The sequence below is a fragment of the Sinohyriopsis cumingii genome, chromosome 14, assembly GCF_028554795.1.
Source record: "Sinohyriopsis cumingii isolate HCF-2022 chromosome 14, ASM2855479v2, whole genome shotgun sequence".
NCBI classification, from domain to species: Eukaryota; Metazoa; Mollusca; class Bivalvia; order Unionida; family Unionidae; genus Sinohyriopsis; species Sinohyriopsis cumingii.
Genome location: NC_142974.1, coordinates 116,264,531 through 116,286,585, shown reverse-complemented (window position 1 = coordinate 116,286,585; position 22,055 = coordinate 116,264,531). Strand labels below are relative to the sequence as shown.

At 34.7% G+C, this 22,055-nt stretch overlaps 1 long non-coding RNA gene and 1 pseudogene across 1 annotated transcript; one reads left to right on the top strand and one right to left on the bottom strand.

The window, feature by feature from the left end:
• Positions 1-12,661: 12,661 nt before the first annotated feature.
• On the bottom strand, positions 12,662-21,188 carry LOC149784656 (uncharacterized). The gene is made up of 3 exons (XR_016414179.1): positions 20,909-21,188; positions 20,267-20,487; positions 12,662-13,633 (listed from the first exon to the last, which is right to left on the bottom strand). It is a non-coding gene; the product is annotated as an uncharacterized LOC149784656 (long non-coding RNA).
• LOC149784657 (uncharacterized) lies at positions 17,949-19,492 on the top strand (annotated as a pseudogene).
• Positions 21,189-22,055: the final 867 nt, after the last annotated feature.

Here is a 22,055-nt window from a genome sequence, read left to right as displayed (position 1 = left end):
TTCATCCTTATGCGAAAAATATAACAATCAAGTAAGAGTGTATCGATGTCTTGATCAGTTGTGTAGCTAGAGTCTCTATGTTAGTTGTAATGTAAGGTTTAGAATTATTGGATTGTGAAGGTCTCTTTCGTCTGAGTTTGGCCGACGTAACTTCATACATTCCTCTCAGGTGATTTAGACAAACCAAATATTATGTAAGCGACTTACATTTCTGATTTTGCTTCCATCCTTCTGGTAGCATTCAATGTTTTCATCTTCTTTTGTTGCGTTCTCGTTTTTTTTTTTCTTGTTCAATAGCAGCGCGTTCTACATTTCTGCGTTGTTAAAGTATATTTAACCCTTCCGTTTCTTTTTCTAAATCTTTATATTATGTCTTTGACGGTAATACTCGAGGTGAAGATGATAATAACAATTGACAATACCTGCGATAAAAAGAAATCGCGAAAGCCAGATCCAAATCATTATCTGGAATAATACTTGTTCTACAAATTTCGTGCGCACCCATTCTTATTTTGAGAGACCCGAAAAACGCACCAGTGTTAAATATCACTCCACCATACATTGCATGAAAGTTTGTCTTACTTACTCCATAATACAGGTTCCAGGAGAGTTTCAATACCAATGTCCTTATTATATGTGCTTTCTCCTGTTTTCTTCTGAAAAACTAACCTCGACGATAATACACATATCGAGCGACCTCTCTGGTGGCCTAGTGGCTTGAGTGTCAGCCTCCGATGCGGGTTCGAACCCCGGCTGAGTTATACCCATAACTTATACAAATGATATTAACTGCTGCCTCGCTAGGCACTTAGCATTAAGAAGTTACTTTAGGACTTATCGGTCTGATGTCAGGATAATGTGATTGGGTGGGACATCATGTTGCATGTCAACGGCATGATGCCAGAGTGATACAGATCACTAGAAACTACTACACTGCAGTCATCGTATTGATATGACTGAAACATTGTTAAAGCTACGCTAAATATCCAAATCACATACACACACACATACATGCAAGACAACAAATAGCGAGCGGATCTTTACTGGGTTGACATTTGTGTGCATATTTGTAAAGTGCACATTTTAAATCATGGTACAAAACGAACATATTGTGCTGATCCTTTTTTTAAATACGGCCGCTGATTAAAGAAATAAAACAGCATCGGCACGGCTTCTCCCAAATCGTTCAACATAAATCGAACACATTGGACACATATGATTCTACGTCCTTGTACAGATGATGCCGATGCTATTAGATATGGCAATGATGAACAGCATTGATATATCTTTGAACAACGTCTGTCAAGAAGCCTCTTAAGAGAATGTAACCAAATGTTTCAGAAATCATGCTGCTGAATGGGCTTTGTATTCTTGCAAATGATACTTGCTGACAGTCATATCTGACCGCTAAATAGATGAAGCCATGATAACTTTTTAACGTAAGTAGCTCAACAAATTTTGTAGGAAAATGTACTGAGTGCAAAACATCTGACACAGCTGGTACTAATTCACCATCAAATAAAACTGTATTTACTAAACTAGAAGAACATAAGCAACTTCATCTACTACAGTAACAAACAACATCCTGATGTCAGGGCATTTAAATGTGTACCGTTAGATGTGTACCATTAAATGTGGATGAAGATACCCGACACAGAGAAACCTTGAATCAATAATATTACGAAGAGAAGTTGGGGGAATGTATGCATCCTACTGACTCAGATTTACTGGATTGCGTCACTTGGATATGACTATTATGTATATCAGCCAGATAACTGCTCTCGGACCCACTTGAAACTTATGCCCATTTGTCCAGTTACAGGAGACTTCATACCAATATTATGTTAACGTACTCAAATAACCATATTTGCTCTATTCAACCGAGGAATATACCACAATAATCATTGCCACAGATCCACTGTCTCAAAATGCGAGAGTAGGGTGTCCGTTTAAGTCACTTTCCCAGTCGCCTAATCGTTAATAAAATCACATGACTTGGTGTTCATGTGATGCTTGAGGAATATAACAGCCATTAGTGAGAAAAATGCCTTAAAGGAAAAGCGATATATCTACTACAAAAACATCCATTATACTGGATATGATACAATCTGCGAGGAGAAATACGCTCACGACAAAATAGGAAGATAAATTAATAAATGAAGCATATATGCTTCCGATATTTTAAAGACGACCTTGTATTTAACTATGCATAAAAAGTCTAAAGAGAAAAGAAAACATTATATCAATATAACGTCGGGGGCGTTTATATATATATATATATATATAGATAGATAGATAGATAGATAGATAGATAGATAGATAGATAGTTGATGGGGTTTCAACATTTTCTAGAACAGTTCTGTAACTTCTTATTCATTAGGCTAGGTCAGATGAATAGGCCAATTCGGCGCAAAATGACTAGTGTACTCTGTCACGTGTGGTCTAGTGCGAAATACGTTTGCAATAGGCAGTGTATATATTCAGATATTTGAAATGTATAATAAACATTTAATTCATTTAGGTTTTTCATAGATCTTTATAAGGACTAATTTGGATTCACTTCATCATACTGTAAGTTCTTCTCACATTTGTTACTTAGTTTGTGACGATAGAGTTGCAACTATACATACATACATACATACATACATACATACATACATACATATATATATATATATATATATATATATATATATATATATATATATATATATAAGTCTAAATTAATTAATATTCTTGCTTTGTCTTATCAATTTTAATATATTTGTTGGCAAATTATTAATTGACTTAAATCCTGCAGCAGATCATGCCGTAGTAAAGCTTTAATGCACTGTTATTCCATTCTGTCAAATGACAGCTACAAGACTATAAAACTGCATTACCAAAATAATCACACTGAAAACATATACATTTTATAGTAATTCCGTCTGCACCCTTTAGGTGTCGCTAATCTAGAGCGTTGATTTGCGTTTCTTTCAATTCGAAAAATGCAGAAATAAATTATTTTCTCTAATGAAAAGACACTTTATTACTGTAAGAAATTAGATTGCAAGTAATTTTACAACCTTATTAATATATGCTCTCTCTCTCTCTCTCTCTCATAGCTCTGTTCGAAACACCGGCTGACGTCATTAATCAATTATGAGACTGCTAAACTTAAAGCAGGCCTCGGCTTGGGTTACCAAAATTTAGAACACGGAAAAATTTAGACGAGAAAGTTTCCGCCATAAAAAAATCTAGTGTTGTTTGGCTTCTTCTTCCCACTCATTATTGTTAAAAATATTATGTAATATTACTCATTACTCCAGGGAAATATATTTTCCATTCAAGGTTTATTGACATTTTTTCACTTCTTGTGTTTCGCAAAATACAGACTTTTGTTATAAAGCAGTTTGTCTATGACCCCCGCACTTTTATATTTACCTTGTGTACGTTGTGTAAATAAAGTTATTATAATACGATGCTATCGTTGTATCCTACTTTTACCAGTCTCACAAGACGTGCGAAGCATGAGTGTGCTACTTTTTAAAGAAACGATTACAATTCTGAGCATAAAAAGGCGCAGCCTTACAGAATAAATATGATCAGCAAATAAAAATTATTACTGGGAATTAATACTGATACGATTATCAGCAGAAAAATGTTACTGAGAATTAATACTTATACGATTATCAGCAGAAACATATTACTGGGAATTAATACTGATACGATTATCAGCAGAAACATGTTACTGGGAATTAATACTGATACGATTATCAGCAGAATCTTATTACTGGGAATTAATACTGATACGATTATCAGCAGAAACATATTACTGGGAATTAATACTGATACTATTATCAGCAGAAACATATTACTGGGGATTAATACTGATACGATTATCAGCAGAAACATATTACTGGGAATTAATACTGATACTATTATCAGCAGAAACATATTACTGGGGATTAATACTGATACGATTATCAGCAGAAACATGTTACTGGGAATTAATACTGATACGATTATCAGCAGAAACATATTACTGAGGATTAATATTGATACGATTATCAGCAGAAACATATTACTGGGAATTAATACTGATACTATTATCAGCAGAAACATATTACTGGGGATTAATACTGATACGATTATCAGCAGAAACATGTTACTGGGAATTAATACTGATACGATTATCAGCAGAAACATATTACTGGGGATTGATACTGATACGATTACTACAAATATTGCTGCATTTTAATACTAATACTGTTGGCAGCAAGATATAATACTGAAGGTTAATACTGATACGATTATCAGCGAAAAAGATATTACAGAGGATTAATACTTATACGATTATCAGCAATAAAAAATAACTATCAGAGTAAATACTTATAAGTTTATCAGTAAAGGACAATGTTACTCATGATTAATACTTATGCAATTATCAGTAAAGAAAATATTACTAAGGGATAATGCTAATGAATTTGCAAGATGAAGAACAGGAATAAGAAAGACACGAAACCTTAAAAACACGAATGCACAATTCAATTAGTAATTTTCGTTATATAAATTCTAAAAGATGGAATAAAAGTTAATGCAGCATTGAGATGAATATAATATTTACTGTTAGTGACAGTGATTGCTTAAAAATATATGAAAAACGCATATACACGATGTGGAGGACCTGCATGATGAACACTTACAGTAAACATTATATTTAACTTAATGATGTACAATTTTTTCATCTTAATGTCACTATAACGTTGTACGTAAAGTGATCTAAATCTATAATAATGTAAAGTAATTGAGCACACAAATGTTTAACAAGCTACAAACTCATTATCACAAAAGGTAATCTTTAATGTTCGAACAATTCAGCGAAGACATTGAGAACGTTTAAAAATTTGAATAAACTTGCAACCCAAAACCAGTTTCAACCAACTGATGGAGGGTGAACATTTATATTTCACGTGATGAGTACGTGACAAGAAATGTTTCAGACCTTAATCCATTCCCACAGACGCACAAGTATTGGACGGGAGGGGAATATAGGTCAAGGTCAAAAGTGACATTTTTGTCGATAATAAGCTGCGAATATTGTGATGGCTCTTATTTCTAGCGAGCTCATGCGAACGGTAATATTCCAAACAAAATATAATCTTTTCACTGGATGGAGAAGAAAAAAAATGTGGTACTTACCTGACATAATCATCATATTCATAAATAAATAGTGACATAAAATATAAAAGTTTAATAATTACAGACTATAAAAATCCCTCTATAAAAAATACAACCGAAAGCCCAGAACTCTCTATGCTTTTTTGTTTACATAATCGAGGTCGGTTGACATGGAACATTAATATGGTAATTAACTCCCACGACCATATTGAATCAGTATAGAGGTTGTCTCCCTTGCCCTGGTTGTTATGAGAGATTTTCGCTACAATAATAAATGATTGAAGAATTTAATTTGTTCAAACAAGAAAAGATATGGTAATAAATTGACATATAAAATATAAATGTAAATACTCCGATGGCAAATCATGGATAAAGATGGATATCGGTACTACAAAGAAACACATAAGTCTATGGAGCTTTTGCAGGACAGCGACTACAAGCCAAATTCCATACATTAGGATTCGGGCTTTAATTATCGTTTACTTGCAAGTAGATTGCTACATGGGGCATACAACTTTACAGTGTATAACAAATGCTTGACTAGCTGCTGATAACTCACATAAACACCAACAGGTAATATGCCGGACGTCTGCAGAGGAAGGGGCTGAGAACAGTTTGTTGACAGTTCCGAAGTCCAAGATCTTTAAAAATATATATTAAGTTACTCCTTTTCTGAGTAGAGTTTTCAAACAAAAGAATTTATTATGTCCCTATTCCGAACACAGTTTACGTGGTTATGTTTATAATATTCATACAGTGTACAAGTCTGTGACGTATGATATTCCTAGTCCAAACACAGCGTTCTAAGTTATATATTATGATATTCCTTTTCTAAGTACAATGTGCAAGGTTATAAATAATGATACTCATATTTAAGTACAGTGTGCAAGGTTATAAATAATGTTATTGTATGCTCATTGTTTTCTCCGTTATCTTTATATTGTCAGAATCGTTCAGTATTTTACGATATTGCACATCATTTGCATTCACGTGCACAAAGGAACTACTTTCTGTTGTAAACAAACAATGGACGAAGACGCCGGCACTTTTGATTTGTAAATAAATCATGTACACTCGTGTAGTAGGCGCTTTACGGTTTGGTTGATGAAATTTGTTTCTGAACGAACTAAGGCAGATGTTTTGTGGACTACCACACACAAGCTGCGTTGGCACATTCTGCGATAACTTTTTTGATACAATGTTTCGATTTAGACTAGTTATACAGTAGACGACAGACAGGATCCTTACAAATGACATGCACGTGACAAGGGATAAACTTGTCTTTTTTAGCTGGTAATAAGAATGGCATAAATATACCTACAGTTGTACATCCTGAATTTCCTCAAACTGTACTTTCTTAGTTCTGAAAATCCGAATTACATGAGCCATTTCATGGGTTCTAAAGCTTGATTACACATTTCGAATTGTACTGTAATTTCGAATATATTCCAAGTGCAATTACATCCTCCTTACTACACTCAAAATGAAATAAACATTAAATTCAATAACGTCTTTTTGATAATTGCAATTGAAAGACTTCATATTTTTTCCCACATTATGATTTCAAATAGTCAATGACAGAACAAACACACTTGCAGATGTCAACACGCTTCTCCTGCGTTGCTTCAATCCGATGTATTTCATGTACAATTTGCACAGATGAATCCAGTCCATAATCATTAAATTTCGTAGAATCGAAAAAATACCAAAATCTATTCATTCCTGATCAAATAGAAAATTTGATGCCATGCGCATTCATTCACAATATGACTCCAAATTGAAATTTTAAGTATACACAAACGTAATTTTCTTTCGACACTTATGTCTAGCGCGCGACAAGTTCAAATTTATCTGGGCGGAGTTACGTGCGCATTAATAATGTTGTTGTTGTTGTGTAATAATAAATATGCGCTTGTGTATTTAGTTTGGAATAAGGCATACATTCATTTACTTTGTTTCTTGTAGTGCATTTTGTTTATGTAAGTAAGCCTTAGGTAAAATAAGAAAATATATATAATAAAACGGTTACTGCATTTGTATGGGAAAATATGAACTCGTTTTGTCGGATGGATAAATTGCTTTCCCAAGGTCGTGCAGCATTCAGTCCGAAACAATCGTTCATATTTTCCCATACAAATGCAGTAACCTATAAATGCAGTTCTGAGTACAGTGTGCAATGTAATACATAATGATAATTCTTTTCTGAATAAGGTTATTCACCGATTCTAAACATATTGTAAAAGGTTGTGCCTGTGATACTTAAGTTTTGAAAACAGTGTGCAAGTTTATGAATTATGGTACTCATATTATGAATAAATTGAATTTTACATTTAAACATGTGTGTGTGTGTGTGTGTTTTGGATTTTTAACACAGCTTTACCAAGTTTAGTCATATCGCTACGATGTCTATGATGTAACAGTTTATAAGGGGCATCATGCTGCAGACATGTATCATCATGACCCACCCGGTCACATTATCCGGTCCCGATCGACCAATTCAAACACTAATTTCTTAATGCTGAACACCATGCGTAACAGCTGCTACTACCGTTTTTACAAGTCTTTGGTATGACTTGGTAGGGGTTTGAACACACGACCTTACAGCATCAAAGGTTGACGCTCGAACCACTCAGGCCGCCGGAGCTGTCAAATTTAAATGTGCCATTATAAAGCGCTGGTTATTGATGAGCTGAAAGGGCAGTATTGATTTGAATATAAGCAACAAAAGCGAAGATGGATGTCTTTGGGAATGTTTACATGGTCATAGTGCACATTTTAAAAAATAACATTCTCCACACGTAATAATGTTTCCATCGATTTGAATATTGTGCAGAAATAACAGTCATGGAGCGTATATATGTAGCTGAATAAAAGCGTTGGTAATCAATAATGTAAATACAAATCTAGACTTAGTTTATATATATATATATATATATATATATAGATAGATAGATAGATAGATAGATAGATAGATAGATAGATAGATAGATAGTTAATATCTTCATTACGACACGATAAATGTTCACAGATTACGAAAAATTGTTCAATTACGTGTAAAACGTGACCTTTGTAATTTTACAATATTTTGTCTTTAAAAGTACATGGTCTTATGCTGTAGAAATATCTGATAACGAAACAAGGATATGTTAAATACTAAGATACCATCTCTGTTTTCATTATGTCATCAGCATACGGTGAATTGATTAATTTCTTTATTACCTATTCTCATGGTGCATATTAAAGATGTTATCAGTAGTAAAAACCTTGGAACGTTTGAGTTTGATCGAGTAACACATGCTACAATAATGTCATATTCATAATGAACAGTTGAATGACGCAAACCTGAAAGGCGCAAAAATAAAACAACAAACGCAATAACACATGATTAATAAAGGCTCAAGCTCTGTTCAACAACCAAGCTGTCAGTAGGATCAATTCATCTATCGTCATATGTCATTCAAACAAACATATGTCCCAATACCACTTAATTGCTAATCAATGCTGTCGTTGGCAAGGTTTTGTGTATTGTGCAATAGCACTCGCACTGAAAACTTGTTAGATGTTTTGCATGAGATAAGCTTGGACGTTGAAAGTATCTATCTATCTATCTATCTATCTATCTATCTATCTGATTGTCTGTCCATTCATCCATCCACCCACTCACCCTCCCACCCACCGACCCACTTATCTATCTATCTATCTATCTGTCTATATATATATATATATATATATATATATATATATATATATATATATATATATATATATATATATCACATTTTCATAGGTTATCCAGTATCTTTTTGAAATTCTCGACTGTGAACAAAGCACCGTGCAATGGAACACACGTCTGGAACAGCATCGGTGCCTCATTACTCACTGTGCACTCGCGCGAAAATATATACAGAGAAATACACTATAATGCTCTAATTCTCAAGCTTAACAAATTTACTTTAAATCAATACTACAAGTGCCAAAATCTAAGCCAAGAACCACCGTCAAAGGGAGGGAGGCAAACTATATCCTTTAAGAATAGACAGGGACCAGATTCTTGGGTAATAACCCTGAATTAGCAATGGTGACTTGAGTCCAGGACGACTGAGTCATAAGTATCAGACCGTTTGTCGTATCTATGAAAATGCTTGAAGATTTCATATTGTGTGCACTCAATTACGTGGTTGTCATAAGTATCAGACCGTTTGTCGTATCTATGAAAATGCTTGAAGATTTCATATTGTGTGCACTCAATTACGTAGTTGATTTGAGGAAAGTTGTTAACATAATCAAGTGCAATGTAAACAGAAGGCCTGGATCTTTTCTATATTGCAAAGTTTATATTGTACAAAATTCGCCATAATAAAAATTGTTTCTCTTTTAATGCCAGGAAAATAAGCTGATAGTTTGGCAGCGTAATCTTAAACCACAAACTCACTGTAACATCCTTTATGTACTTTAGTCAATTAACAATTAAGCTTTTTATATTAAGCCCTGATTTCAATAGTTATCATCCTATATATATATATATATATATATATATATATATAGAGAGAGAGAGAGAGAGAGAGAGAGAGAGAGAGAGAGAGAGAGAGAGATGTTTGTATGCATATGCATGCTAAAATTTGTTTCTGTTCGATACTCGTACTGTATTATCCTCAGGTCACTGGAGATAATTAAAGACCATTTATGGTCTCAGGTAATAAAACCGTAGTATTGAACTGTGGACTTGGAACCTCAGACAAAGGCACCGAGAATTGAACAAAAAGACACCCACTGCTGCAGCACCGCTTTTGAAAACCCACCTCGAAAGGGCGTCACATCTAGCATTATATAAGATGTTTATCACACCAGATAATACTATCGTACAGAGGAGATTCGTCTCTGTGCAACTTTCCCTTTCACTAGCGCTGGAACCCACGTTGTTCTCTTCATCAGCTGTCCGTAATCTGAGAGATCAGTGTTAATGGCAATAGACGTGACACGTACATGACACGTATTTATACAAGTACGATTGGCTGGGCCGTAGAATTCACCTGCGATATGTCCAAGACCATCAACAATATTCTCCTCGAGGGTACATCCTTCATATGGAGGTTGAGAACCCTCTTCTGTGACCATTGGGACGCGTGTGGGATTATTGTAAGCAAACATCGTGATTGCAATGACAGGCTGATGTTGTAAAATGCCATTTCTCGTTGTCTCATTGAATGACCTCGATCCATGCACCGCATAAGGAAATGAGGCCGTTGACTGAGATGCTGAAATCGCTCGCAGAAAAAAATTATGTCTGTGCTATCCTGTATCAGTAGTACTATTTTGTTATTCCTCCTAAAACTGTCACTGCTTTTCAATACCATGACGATCTCATTATTTTCCGTTATGTATGTATGTATGTATGTATGTATGTTCCCACAAATATGATTAAAGGGCGTACTGACCTGGCGATGAAGGCCCAACAGAGAAACCACAGGTCAATAACTTACCGGACTATTGCATGAGATCAGATAGTCACACCTGGAATCTAGAATAATGGCTGATCTGGTATTACGACTGTTCATCTGTAAATCGAAACGATGTAGCATAAGGTGAATGAAAAACATGGAGTGGTATCGATGAGTTTAAAAAAAGGTATATGCCTCGATACCCTGTTGATGAATAATGGGGTGATTAATGTAGCTAGAAACATGAGCATATATCTTTGAACAAGCTGTGGTCCTGAAATAATCTGACAGATACAACACAAACTGTATTGAGAGCATTAAGAGTATATCCCACAAATTGTACGACAGTCTAAAACTATTTTCCGGAAAGAAACACTTGGTCATACTCTATTCATATGTGACCAAACGTGTTCATACTCTATTCATCTGCGACCAAACGTGCTCATACTCTATATGTCTGCGACCAAACGTAGTCATATTATATTCGTCTGCCACCAAACGTTGTCATACTCTGTTCATCAGTGACCAAACGTGGTCATACTCTATTCATCTATGAGCAAACGTGGTCATACTCTATTCATATATGACCAAACGTGGTTATACTCTATTCATCTACCACCAAACGTGGTCATACTCTAGTCATCTGTCTCCAAACATGGTCATACTCTGTTCATCGGTGACCAAGCTTGGTCATACTTTATTCATCTGCCACCAAACGTGATCATGATCTGTTCATCTGTGACCAAACGTGGTCATAGTCTGATCATCTGTAACCAAACGTGGTCCTACTTTGTTCATCTGTAACCATACGTGGTCATACTTTATTCATCTGCACCAAACGTGGTCATATTCGACTCATCTACCACCAAACGTTGTTATACTCTATTCATCTGCCGCCAAATATGGTCATGTTTTATGTGTCTGCCTCCAAACATGTTCATAATCTATTCATCTGCCACCAAACGTGGTCATATTCAATTCATCTACCACAAATTGATCATACTCTATTAATCTGCCACCAAACTTGGTCATGCTCTATCGATCAAATCAGAATGTAATCTTTTGTTTCAATATATTAACAGTGTTATTGACTTTTTAATAGTGATAAGATTCATATGCAAGTTAATATGATTAGGGTATATTAATGTTTTCTTTACATACATATGCACGTGTTTACCCTTTAATGTAGATTTAGCAAGCAGCCGTCATGCCTTAAATCAGAGAACATTGAACTCCGAAAGGTGGAACAGATTTATCTTGCAATGTAAAATCACCTAAGATATATCACTTATGTTAGATTTTCAAAGTATTTTGGCGGACTTGTTTGCACTGAGAGATAATTAACTTTTAATAATATATATTTAAAAATGTAAATCAATCTCCCTGTGTCACACTCGCCGTTTTCATAATGTCCCATTCTTATTCGAAACTATTTCTGGTTAATTCTATTCGTGCATTTTATAAAGCACGACTTCTTCAAAAATCTGTAATTGAATCAGAGTTTACATTACATTGTCGGGAACATGTACGACTACAAGAAACCTAGATTGACGATTATCGGTTGCAGTAAAATAAAGAAAAGCTGTCATGTTTTACTAATCTTGCTGCAAATAAAATGCAGAGATTCCTTCTCGGAAATTGAGCTGTTAATGTTTGCCTAATAGATCTTTTGCCTCAAGGGGAAATCACATCAATTTGCTTAGCAAGTCGGATACACTAGTGTACCAACCAGAGGCAATAAAGGACTCAGAGAACTAATTCAGTTCCCATAGAAAACCCCATGATATTAAAAATTCATTAACTTAAAATTTATATGTGCTCATGATCAAGCCTATATTTATCAGTATAGACGAAACCTGGATGTCAGCTTCTGTGTAGAGGAAAGGGTATGAGCCGCGGCATTTTCTGAACCTGCATGTGTTTGAAACACGTGCTTTGAATTCCGCACCAAAGAGTCTGGTCCTAATTTTAATAATGAGTGTTCCAAAATCAAGACTGTTAAAGGACTGAAATTCCGTCAATAAAACAATGTCTCTAAAACAAATTCACTTACAACTAGTATAAGCTCTTAAAAGATTCTTTTTCCTAAAACAAAACTTACATTATTAACCAATCCTGGACAGCCAAACCCATATATGCTCTATTTAATGTTCACCCATTTCCAGGCTGGCTCCCATTTTTCCATATAATTGTTGCCGTGTGTCCTAAAGAGGCATACGTTTTCCTCCACGTGCCTCTGTAATATTGATTAGAATTATCGTACTACACCTAATTTTGTACCGGTTTTGGCAATCGTCAATTTCTTTTTAAAGTGCCATACCAGTGTAGATAAAGTAAATAAAATTCAATATTATTTGAACACAAAATGAAATCTGGAAGCGGTATAAAATCCCCGATGAAAACAATCGCCATAATAACTGAAATATACACTCAGTTTTATTTTCGAAAATAATGCTCATCGGACCTATTTTATCGCTTGGTAATGTCCGGAGTGTGTAGATCGCCTGACTTCATATTTTGAGCAGACACCTTACTTCTGTTTGTATCGAAACATAAACAAAGCACGTGTTCAGTTCCATATTATTTTGAAAAGTGTTATCATCACAATCATGCCAAGTGGAGATCATGGAGGTACAAGGTTGGGCAGAGGGGTCAGGTGTGTTGCAGCAAATTGTGGAACACAAATACTGATGAGTTTTCCATCCATTCGTTCCCGAAGGACTAAGCACTTCGTCGTAGGTGGATAGATATTGTCAAAAATCAAAAGAGCAAACTGGGATGGTCCAACAGAGTTTTCTGCCCTCTGCTCCTTTCATTTCACACTAGAATGTTTCGCCTTTAGGTATAGATTTGAGGTTGAGCATATGGGTAGGGCACAAAAGAAAGTCAAACTCAGTGACGATGCTGTCCCTTCTATGCACTGTGTGAAGGAAACTGACTACCAGGCCAAGGTAAGTGCGTGTTAGAATCTTCAGCACCAAAGCATCAGCTGCGTAGGTTTGAAATGTTGTCACCATCACAGGAAGTAATTGTCACTTCAAAAGAAAATAAGAAGATGCTATTCAAGGAGAGAATTATTATATCTATAATAGTCAACAGATCATTCACCGAATCATTTCCATTTGTACCCTGTAGAATGTTCCTTCACAGCTTCCAAAAACAAATGCAGCAAATATCTAATTAATCAAGAACTGAGATATAAACATTTGATAAATATTGTCAAAATTTTCATGTTGCCTTCAACTTTGCTTGACTATGAAAATAATAAACAAATTCAGCTGGTAGATTTAGAAGGTCTACACACACACACACACACACAAACACACACACACACACACACACACACACACACATGTGTATATATATTAGGTATAGATATTTACAGATGGTATAACGGTACCAATTGCGCAAGTCCAGGTGGGCGGCGCTTAAGGTGTATGGAACATTGTATTCAGAATTAAAGAACAACACTAGCTGTGATTGGTGCATTATGTAAGAGTTGTACTTTCTGTTTGGCTTAAAAAAATGTTGAGCCTCTTGGCAACATGTGAGTTTGTGTTAATTTCTATCTAGATCATATTTTGTATTTTTTATGATTTTTTTAAAATATGGTACACATGGCTGAAAATGTGCTTGTTGTGACTAGATAACTCTTACCCCTGTCTAGTTCCAGTAGAGTTATCTCTCTTAAATGCAATGGAGTACCTGGTTATGTCATTGTCAAATTGACAATCTAGCATTGTTCTATATGACAGTGTGTGACATGCATGCCCAAGTAGGACAGAAAGTATATTTATTTCACAAAACATTAGCATTGAGGTATATGGAAAAACAATTGGTACCGTGATACCTAAAGGAAAGAATAGCCTCACAGTGTATCCATAGAAACGCATACATGTGGGCGGCATTTATGAACTATACTAGTTTGATGTAGGAAAACAAATGTGTACTGAACAGTTTTGGCCAAATATTGAAAGTTCTTTAAGAATAAAATGTATGAAATCTTCAGAAAATAGCACAAGTTGGCTTTGGATGGGGACTTTTGATAACTATAGCTATGATAGATATAGGCTTGTGTTACCTGATGTCTTTATGTATGTGCTGTTACCTCCTAGATTGGAATGCATGCAACAAAATAAGTTATGTAAACATAATATAATTGATTTTGGCCAAATATTGGCTATTTTACCTGCAAAAGATGAAAAATCATGTGTACAAAAACAGCTATCTTGTTCTTGTAAGGCATGCCATAAACCAGGATAGAGAACACGCTAAGTACACTTGTAGATAGATCACTTGTACCATGTGGGATGTTCTGGCATGAGTAATTTTTAGGTAATTTATTAAGGATATGGTATTTCTTCCCACTTTGATTTGAATTGTCCTGCTCTAATTGTCCTTTATTTTTTACACTTTCCTGCTTTGAAATTGTTCATGTAGTTAGTTCAGTTCTCTTGCATTCCCTTTTGTTGAAGTAGCAGTGAATACCAACAAACAAGAACAGTTTCCTTAAGTCAGCATTTGCCATTGGCACTTGTATAAGCCCAATTATAATCTACTATTGACTTTCAATTAATCCTATTTCTTTGTGTCAAGCTGCTCTTGTGGAATTTCCATGTTTGGTCCAACATTACAGAATGATAACCATTTTAGTCACACAGTGCGTATTCATTCCATTCAAATCCACACTGTTCTTGAAACTTTGCATCTCATCACAAGAATCCAAATTGGCATAAGATGATATCTGCATGGTTATGGAAGGCTGCACTCTACATGCTGGCATTGTAGAAAATATGAACTATGTGATATGAAAGAGCTGCGTCATCTTAGAAATTAAAATTACATGACTCTTGAGGTCTCCACTAAATATAGGAGTCTAAATGTTGGGTTCTCACTTTATCAGTAATGTGTTTTGAGATAATTTAATTGCAATGAAGTTAATACAGGTTGTTGAGGGGCCCCGAGTGGCTGAGTGGTCTAAAGCGCTCTTCGTTACGGATCACTGCCATCTCACCTCTGTCTGCGGCGGTTCGAGTCTAAGATTCAGCCAATGTGGGCATGTGAGAAAGAGTGCCAGTAGCTTCTCGTGGGTCGGTGGTTCTTTCCGGGGTTTTCCGGGTTCTTCCTCCACCATTAATACTGGCCGCCATGTATAGCCTATCGTGCTGAAAAATGGCGTTAAACCCCACAACAACAACAGGTTGTTGATGAACTCATCTATATTACATGGATACTGTATTAGAGGTTACCACACCTTATGTATATCATTCAGTTATCTCCCTTACACCAGTCATAACATTTTAAGGAAATAAAATCTCACATTTTCAGTAACTGGTTATGAAAATAAAGAGAAGATTTGTGAAGTATTATATTAGCCCTCTATCTTGATGCAAATGTAAGTAGAAGCAATTTAATAATTTCTCACAGTAAAGTTTACAAGTTTGAAAACTGATAAGGTATCTTCTGTTTGGATCTGAGATAAGTTTCTCTCTATCTTATGCCAATTATTATTAAATTCTTATGTAGAAGAAATATACTTTATATGTATCTATATTATCTAAATTATTCACCCTTTCATATTAGATGGAAATGAACACAACTTCACTTGAAATTTGGGTACCTGTAAGGGATGTTATAGCACAGTTGCCATTGGGCTGTCCTTGGACCTGTTGGGCCCTGCCCCATATATTTGTCCAAGGTAAGGTCATCAAACTTTCACTTCTCATTTTCAGCATTGCTGATTTTGCCTCCTTTAATTCCTTTATCATAAGCTACCTCTCCCTTTTAGATAAACACTTTCCTCCTGTTTTTAACTCCATTTGATGTGCTATACTTAGTGTTTATATTTGGCATTTTTCTGTATTTTATTCCCCTAAGTTCACCCCCCAATCCAACATAACCACTTAGAGGCTGTGATTTACTATATTTGGTGACTGATTGGCTTATTGAAACAATTTTGTTCACATTACAAAGGAGGAAAGCTTACTATTTGTGTTACAAAGAGGATTGGTAGGTGGACCTTTGTGTCAGGACTGGTGGTTAGTGACCTCTTGTATCTGCAGATAGTGTAAAGTGGTCAAAGCTTATACTTTATAATAAGATTGGGTCATGTCCACCTGTCTCTGATGTTAAGTTCTGCACCTACCAAACAAATATAAATTCCTTTCTTTTAGGTGAATTGTACATTTTGAAGTAGGACAGGTACATACTATTTGGTACATTGACCTTTGACCTAGTTATTACGTAATATGACATAATGTGATTTATCCCATATCACCTATGTGAAGTTCAATAAGTGCTGATAGGAATAAGATACAAGTCATAGTTGAAAGAATTCATTTTATTTCAAAAGATGATTTTGATGGTGAAGCAAAAGTATGAAAACAATAGTTCAAACAGCTCAATGACACTTCTATACACATTCATATAAGACATAGGTTAGTACCTCATCAAATTGTTTTTCACAAGTGAGACTAAGTATATTTGTTACTTATACAGTCCCAAACTATTTCACAGATTATTGGAAAAATTAAGGTTTGCTATAGGTATAACGGTACCAATTGCGCAAGTCCAGGTGGGCGGCGCTTAAGGTGTATGGAACATTGTATTCAGAATTAAAGAACAACACTAGCTGTGATTGGTGCATTATGTAAGAGTTGTACTTTCTGTTTGGCTTAAAAAAATGTTGAGGCTCTTGGCAACATGTGAGTTTGTGTTAATTTCTATCTAGATCATATTTTGTATTTTTTATGATTTTTTTAAAATATGGTACACATGGCTGAAAATGTGCTTGTTGTGACTAGATAACTCTTACCCCTGTCTAGTTCCAGTAGAGTTATCTCTCTTAAATGCAATGGAGTACCTGGTTATGTCATTGTCAAATTGACAATCTAGCATTGTTCTTTATGACAGTGTGTGACATGCATGCCCAAGTAGGACAGAAAGTATATTTATTTCACAAAACATTAGCATTGAGGTATATAGAAAAACAATTGGTACCGTGATACCAGATATGGAATTTGTTGAACTTGCCACAAAGTTATAGGTTTGAATCAGATTTGGAACAAGATGTACTTGGCTTGGCCTCACTTCATAAAGTTTGTCAGTTGCTTGTGCATTTTTGAGGTTTTGTACTAGAGATTCTCGCATAAATTAAACCTGCCAACACAAAACAATTGAATTATTGTTAAAAATGTAACTATTTGCCTACAAAATACTAACAAAACTGGTTGACATGATGTAAGTGAAATATTGTTGGGCGCAGCACTAAACACTTCAAAATCAAATATAAAATTGCATGATTTAATATTGTGCCAACATTATGTTGCAGCGCAATGAAGTAAAGAGCAGCTGCCACATGGAAGAGGAAGGTCTTGTAAGGAGTGTGGAATTCTTTAAGTACCATGAGGTTCATATCAAATCCCTATTTACAGATAGCCATGCCCAAATAGTGAAATGGGTGATGGAAAATACGACAGACACTCAACATTATTTTGATATCTGCCTTGTTGCTAAAGGTAAAAAAATATCAAAATGTTTTTGCATTGATATTCATTCTTAACTTGCCTATATGAAAGGAAGAAGAACCTGAGTAAAATAAATGTCAACGCAACAAGTGTTAATGTTTTTAATGTGACACTCAAAATCATACCCAATGTAGATGGTTTGTTTAGTGCAGAAGTTTTAGATATTCATAATATAACATCTTGTTCAATCAGTTGGTGAAAAATGATATTAAAAAAATAATTCCAAAACGTCTTGTGAAAGGTATTGTTGAAACAAACTTTTCATGATGCTCTTAATGTCTGTTTCTATATACAGGACTGAGAAAAAAATCTCTTTGACTTATCAAAAGACAAAAATATAACTCCATGGATAGATAGTTTGGCCAACCCCCTGTATTGGACTGCAGCATCGTCGCCTCACCAGAAATAAGAATTACTGCTGGCAAACTGGCAGTCTGTAAACCACATCAGTAGCGTGCATTCTGGCCATGGTGATATATTTGTATCCTGTGAACATGGTAATTTGGAGGGCAGAGATAGACAAAAGAAATGGTTGAAAGCAGGTAAACAAAATGGTTGAAACCTTTTTTGTTAAACAATACTTGTATTCTTGGCAATAATTTGTTTTAGGTCCATCGAGTTTGTTCAATTAGCCGATCTATTACTTACTGATCAATGATATTTGGTAAGCAAAAGCATCTTATGGAGTAAGTGTCATATAGGCATGTGACTTTGACTTAACTGTTTTGGTCTAGTAATTTATTGAATTTATACTTAGAAAATTTAGTGCAAACTTTAATTTTCATGAAAGATAACATAAAGCCAAGCCTTGATGAATACATTTTATAACTTATAGGATCTAAAGTATCTTAAAAACTTGAAGAGACTGTGATCAGGAGACAAATGAGAAAAGATGTACCGATGCTGTTATCTGGATAACAAACTTCAGGAATGAAGGGATACCACTCCATGATCAATCACTTTGCACCAAAAATGGTTGGTTTTTCCTATCATGGAATGCTTTCAAGGTAATCATAAAGTAATGCACACAAAAAATACTGATTCAGGTTTTTCAGTGTTTACTTTATAGTCCAGTATATTCATCTTCAAATTAAATTATAGATATCAAGATCTGATCTTTTGATATACTGCAATGTAAAATTGTATAACAGGTTTTAGTGTTTTGGAATGTTTGCAAATAAAGTATCTATAAAAATAAATTATATTCATTTTGATAGAATTATATATTTTGCATCTTTATTTACTTTTAAATAGGTTTTGGCTAGTTGCATTGCATTTTAATGAAAACAGCCAAAGAGAGCAAATATGCACTAAGGATGGGAGAGCCAGATATAAAATAATGGATCCAAGGTACAAGAAAGAAGACACACTGTCAGGAAAATCCTTGCTGATTCAGCATATGGTACGATGATACATTAGTAATTAACGAACATAAAGTAATATTATATATATATATATATATATATATATATATATATATATATATATATATATATATATATATATATATATTATAATCAGGAAAGGCAGTGCGAATCCTCTGAACAACACGTGATGGAATGATGGCCCTCACTTTGTTGCCCTCGAAGTGCCAACACCACTGAGTATATTGTCAGTATGCTGTATACGGAAGTCTTCTGAAAACTAAGTTTAAATAAAATATGCTTTTGCATTAGATCAAATTAGGAAATCAAAAGTTTCAATATATGGTGTCAGTAGTGGCCCAGTGTGATTTATCGTTATTTTGTATGATACCAATAAAGTTAAATTATTCCAAATATAATCTGTGCATATATATATATATATATATATATATATATATATATATATATATATATATATATATATATATATATAACCAATTTATTTTCCGATACAAAATATGAAATAAAACAATATTTATACATGTCGATATTTATACATGTATATGTGTTGTTCTTTGGCCTGATTTATTAATATCACTGTGGTTATAAAGGCTAGACAGTCTACACCTCCAGAACAAGGGTTCAGTCCATGAAAGCATAACATGACTGGAAAAATAGGTTTATTTATTTGCTGTATTAATAACCACAATGCTATGTTGTTATGCATAGATCCCGAAGAAACAAAGAACATGAAAAATTACTCAGACATTTTACTTACTCATTTCCTTTCTCTCGACATTTTCTTTAAATTGCTTTCTATACTGGTTGCATACCATTTTCAAAACATGGATGTCTAGACAAACTGGACCGAATCCTTGATGGTGTGTTATACATTGTATCCCCTGGTATCCACTTCAGACACCTCTGACTTTCTCTATGCCACAACAACACACATATTCCCTTGCTGTGGTCATTACCAAACAATGGCCACAATTACACCTAAAATAGAGATTTCTTCTTTAATGCATAGTGTTGTGCTTGTCAAATTTAATCTCATATTTATGAACACATCAATTGCACAGTACAATGACTAATCTTACTAAAGTCAGAAACAGGTAAAACATTCAGTACAGCACTGGGAAATTAAATCAAAATATGAAATAAAATAGAAGTTGCAAGTTGATGCTTACCACAGAAAAAGGGTTGACATCATAGGTTATAAAAATCAACTATTAGCATACATATGAGAAATGTGAAATGTTAACGTATACCTTTTACTTATCAACGTATAAATACGTCTCTACCCATGAAATGCAATACGTTTATAAAGCCTTCATTACAGGCGAGAAAAAATTCCATTTATTAACGAACAGGAGACTTTTCAACAGTACTGTAAATATCGTCTTCAGAAAATAATTACCTTGAATTGTCTGCCTATTTATCTTTTCGTTCTTCTTCGTCATTTTCATTCTCATGTTCTTCGGACTGGAAATATAGGGTTCAAGCTGGTACGGATTAATTTGGGTGCCGATAGCCGCGTCTACACGATTATCAGATTCTTCCAAGCTTATTACCTCCCAATCTTCGAATGGCGAAGACCCCAGGACAGTGATAATTCACTTCATGCATAATCGCAGCTTTCCTGTTGAGTTTCTGGGACTTTTCTATACTATAACGATACCAACTCGACCTTTGTTTACAACAAGTGTTGCAAATGTGACGTTACGCTTTGTTTTCGCTAAATACAGGATGTGGTCGGCGGTTGCTTTCGGTTATTATCGTAGACAGGTGCAAATGCAATATTATATCGGTCCCCATGCAGTTATTACTGAAAAATTTTAATCGGATTTTTTGCATTCTTATTTTGAATATATATTCTCATTCACCAATAAATGAACTGAATAAATGTTGATACACTGTTATGGCACTTTAAGTCCAAAGAGTCACAGCCATAGGTGGGAAATGAGCTCGAATTCCTCTGTATGTCAGAGGTTCCCATCGTTGTATAAATGTATGACATCATAGTGGTTGATGTCAGTCTGATTTACCTTATATGTCATAGACGTTGCATTCTTAACGCACGAAAGATACCAGGCTGTAGAGCAACATCTGCATTTTGTGAGGTGGAGGTGGGTGAGTGGAGATTGCGTTAATTTGCTCCATGTTGACACGACAAGAATATGTGGAGGAAACAGTACGGGAATTCAACAGGAAATATATGAAAGTCATGACAGATTTACTTTTGAAGCAATGCATCGCCTTGCGAATCTGGCTGATAATTGGATCCTAAGAAGCACCTAATGATACGAACGACCGCTGTAAAATTCCTGTATTACACGGATGGGGAATGAAGTCTTAAACATGCACAAAGTTAGGCCGAAAACATACGAAGTGTTTTTACTTAGCACTTCGGGTCTGGCAACATTATATTAATTGTTCATTGTCTCTAACATATTTTGCTTTCTGTTTTAATTACATTTCCATTTTAGTGTTATATTACATAGGGCTATCAATACAGATTCCTGGTGAGTTGTGTGATTTAACCAACCGAAAATCTAACAGGTACT